The sequence below is a fragment of the Triticum dicoccoides genome, chromosome 3B (genome assembly GCF_002162155.2).
Source record: "Triticum dicoccoides isolate Atlit2015 ecotype Zavitan chromosome 3B, WEW_v2.0, whole genome shotgun sequence".
NCBI classification, from domain to species: Eukaryota; Viridiplantae; Streptophyta; class Magnoliopsida; order Poales; family Poaceae; genus Triticum; species Triticum dicoccoides.
The window spans coordinates 14,612,605-14,616,789 of record NC_041385.1 but is presented as its reverse complement, the minus strand read 5'-3'; the positions used below and the strand labels follow the sequence as shown (position 1 = coordinate 14,616,789).

General features: G+C 41.9%; 1 long non-coding RNA gene across 3 annotated transcripts; it reads left to right on the top strand.

Moving 5' to 3' along the window:
* The first annotated feature begins 624 nt into the window (after positions 1–624).
* Positions 625–3,602, top strand: LOC119274411. 3 transcript variants are annotated; one of them, XR_005135143.1, is made up of 5 exons: positions 626–932; positions 1,041–1,170; positions 1,487–1,616; positions 1,716–1,806; positions 3,281–3,602. It is a non-coding gene; the product is annotated as an uncharacterized LOC119274411 (long non-coding RNA). The 3 variants fall into 3 exon arrangements; XR_005135144.1 differs by having other exon boundaries at positions 625–1,170; positions 1,710–1,806; XR_005135142.1 differs by having other exon boundaries at positions 628–1,170.
* Positions 3,603–4,185: the final 583 nt, after the last annotated feature.

The following is a 4,185-nucleotide window of genomic DNA, read 5'->3' as shown; positions in this document are numbered from 1 at the left end:
CCATGAAGGTCCATCGACCCCCCCCCCCCGGGGGGTGGTTTCGGTAACCTCCCGGTACTCCGGTAAATGCCCGAACTCATCCGAAACTATTCTGGTGTCCAAACATAACCTTCCAATATATCAATCTTCATGTCTCGACCATTTCGAGACTCCTCGTCATGTCCGTGATCACATCCGGGACTCCGAACTACCTTCGGTACATCAAAACACATAAACTCATAATACCAATCGTCATCAAACGTTAAGCGTGCGGACCCTACGGGTTCGAGAACTATGTAGACATGACCGAGACTCACTTCTGATCAATAACCAATAGTGGAACCTGGATGCTCATATTGGTTCCTACATATTATACGAAGATCTTTATCGGTCAAACCGCATAACAACATACGTTGTTCCCTTTGTCATCGGTATGTTACTTGTCCGAGATTTGATCGTCTGTATCATCATACCTAGTTCAATCTCGTTACCAGCACTACAACAAAAAAACCCCTACGACAACACATGGCTAGCAACAAAACATATCTATGCGTTGTTGGGCCAAAATGTCCCACCTCCCATGATTTGCTAACCTCCCCGTACCCACCTTCACATTATCCACATAAAAAAAATCTCCACGTTATCTCTACCTCCTCCGTCCAAGAAGCACGCCGCCAAGCAAATCTCTTCTCTCCGTGACCACAACGTTGCCGCCGCCGCCACGTCTGATTCTGGCTTGCTCCGGCGCTTGTTGCGCCACCGCTCACAGAAACGGCTACTCCTCACTGCCCTCCCCCTGATCCCCCGCCATGGCGACTTCCTCCGCGCCCCTACATGCGGGCCACAGCAACCCTAGTTACCACAGGTCGCCAGCGCCCGCGCCTCATCCGGTTTGTCGCCCTACTGCCCCGCGCTACGTCTCCGCACGCGCCGCTCCAAGCTCGGCCATGGTGGTGCTGATCCGCCTCAGCAATCTTGACTCCGACGCCGCTGACGGTTCAGCAAGACTCTCCTCCTCTGACCCGCTCTTCTCTTACACTATTTGGTTCTTTCTGTGGCAGGTCATGGCGAATTCTTTGCCGCCCAATCTGACGACAATCGACGCTACCTTGATTACTCATCCTGATCCACAGCCCAGCAACGACATCAATGTCACTGCACTTCGTAAATCAGAGGATGCCTAACATGACAGTTTGTCCCCTCCCTTTTCCTTCCTGTCTCTGAGACTGCATAACACTGAGCGCTTACTTGTGTACCTCTATCCCTCTCTCGTAGTACTGCCACCATGTATGACTCTGATTGAAATCGCGACAATGCGAAACATGGTGCTTATGCATCGTTCATGTCTATGCATCTCATTACATACAGCAATGTTCATTATATGTACAGCTCACACCGTTTTCCCTTCTAATTAATTAATTTCAATGTATGATTATTTTTTACGCAGCTTGCCGTCTTTCATTAATCCCCTAGAAAACATAACCGACGAGATGGCTATATCTTTCAGGTAATGATCTGCGTGGGGTGTTAAGCGGAGAGACGAGATGGCTATATCTTTCAGAATATCTTCACTGGTGGCATGTTCGTCTGCTGGAAGTAATTCGCCTAGAGGGGAAAGGGCGTCTGTTGTGCCGGAGGTGAGTACGATCGAGTGCGATGCACACGTGGGTGGGAAGGAAACACTTGCAGCTAGTTTAAAGGAAGTGCTGAGTACGATTAATCCAGTGTAGTTACAGGTGTTGGCCTCTAGCTTGCTGTCAAAGACATGCTCTTGCAGAGAACCAGAGCAATGCTTTAATTCTTGCCAACGCATCAATGCAATGCAAGGTATGGTGCGCTTGAAACTTTTGTGGAGCGTTCACTACATAGCAGTGTTGATGTTTTTCCATGCTTATTCAAACCATACTTCAATCTACTAATGTACATGCTTCGATATACCCCATTTGAGAACAGTTTGTCAAGATATGAGGATGAGTCAAGTCAGTCCCTTTGGACTGATCTATATAGAATTAGAACCCAATATGTTTCAAACCCCAACCTTATTTCTTATACTGTAGGGCATCTATTTTAGACTCTGCATCAATTTTTTTCCTAACAAAGAAAGAACTGTCTGCTCAAGCGGCAGACAAAACATTATAATTCCCTTCATTATATATTAAAATATGGTTACCTTTTTGTGGGAGATGTTTAGCTTATTTTTATCTAAATCATATAGAACTTGAATGTAATGTGAACAGCTAGAACAATTACAATGTTAATATTAGTAAGATAGCAGGCCATAGTTTAAGTTTTACAAGAAAATCAGATTAGTTATTTCCTCACCCTAAAATTTTTAGTTATTTCCTGATATATATTGTTCTAAAAATGAAAGTCGTCATGTCAAAACTTTTGAACTATTTATTTTTATCGCTCGAGTATTGTACTATAGGTAGCGAGTTCGATGTTGAACTGCAAATTTAGATGAAAAGGTTCATTAAAAGGTAGAAACAAACATAGCACAAAATTATAGATTACTGGTAAAGATTTCTAGGTAGAAAGTTAAGAGGTGAAAACCTACAATGCCACACAAGATAAACATTAGCCCGTGCGAATGCACGGGTTAATGACTAGTAGTATAAAGTGCTAAAATATGGTGATTTCACCAATATTTTTTGCACAGGGATTTTTGTTGGTCTGCAGCAGCTTTGTGGAACGAAATGCACACCTGAATGTAATATGACACAATCAGTTTCCATTATCTTAGTTCAAGTTTTCTTTTTGTGAGGTTAGTTGAATTTACTCTTCTTTATTTAGTTGGCTGGACAAAAAATAACAGTGTGTGTGTGTGGCTATCTTAAAGTTGCAGCTACCCAATCGCAGTATACAATTTACAGTTTTTGTGTATACTATAATCTAGATGCCTTAATGTGACTAATCTTTGATCTTAGGATGAGACTTCTCTCTTTGTACTAAGAGGGAATCATGTTAATTACGACATGCATGTCTATATATTAGATATATGGTCTTAATATATGTGTTTGGCTTTCGACATATGGCAAAAGAAAAGAAAAAGGTTGAGGGAAAAAAATAGGAGTGCCTAACAGAGTAGCACGCCTAGTACACTGTTATACATTCTTGTTACAATTAAATCGAGCATCTGCTAGGAATAAGGAATGACAAGGATTTTCTTGGTCATGTACAGTACACTGAACTGATGTGAGCCATCCTTCTATAAATAATCAATCCTAGAATATTTAAGTGTTACATGTGGCTTCCGTCTCCTCATGCTGAATTTTCATTTTGTCTATTTAATCTGTTGTAGTGGCGCACTGCCAGTCAGTCCAGTACTGAACAATGGGCAGGGTGGTGGTCGTTCATGCTATAACAATGTCATAGAAGGCATCCTCAGGAAGTTCATAGAGAAGCTTGTCATCCAGCATGAAGGGTGATGAAGACGAAGATGATGCCTGGCTAAGTTGTTGATAGGAAAGGTGTAGAATGGGGCTAATACAAGATAGTTTTACATTTACCTTATACAATGTCATTTTCATGCTTAATATGTAGGAGATCATGTACTATCTTTTTCAGATTGTGTTCCATGTAATGCAACCGAGTTGATTAAATATATGAAATCTTTCTGTTTATTGGATTGCTTCTCCTTGCATTATTGTTCGTAATATATAAAATACCATTAATTGTTCAAGCTATGTACAGATGGATGGAAGCGCTGCACTAATTTGTAATGTGAAAATTAGTTTGTGTAGGGTAATCAACAACGTATATGAAGTGTTGTTTGGCTATAGATATATATGTTGCTATCTTGCAACGCTTTTAAACGCCGATTACCAACGCAAGTATATGTGTTGTTATAGACCCTTCCAACGCCACCTATGGCAACGGATACTAATCCGTTGGTGTAGACCTTAGCAACACATGTATGGACATTAGGCAACGCAACGATGCGTTGCTAAAGGGGGGTTCTTGTTGTAGTGCAGAAAGTCTCTTTACTCGTTCCGTAATACTTCATCCCGCAACTAACTCATTAGTCACATTTCTTGCAAGGCTTATAGTGATCAGCATTACCGAGAGGGCCCAGAGATACCTCTCCGAAACATGGAGTGACAAATCCTAATCTTGATCGATGCCAACCCACCAAACACCTTTGGAGACACATGTAGAGCACCTTCATAATCACCCTTTTACGTTGTGATGTTTGGTAGAACACAA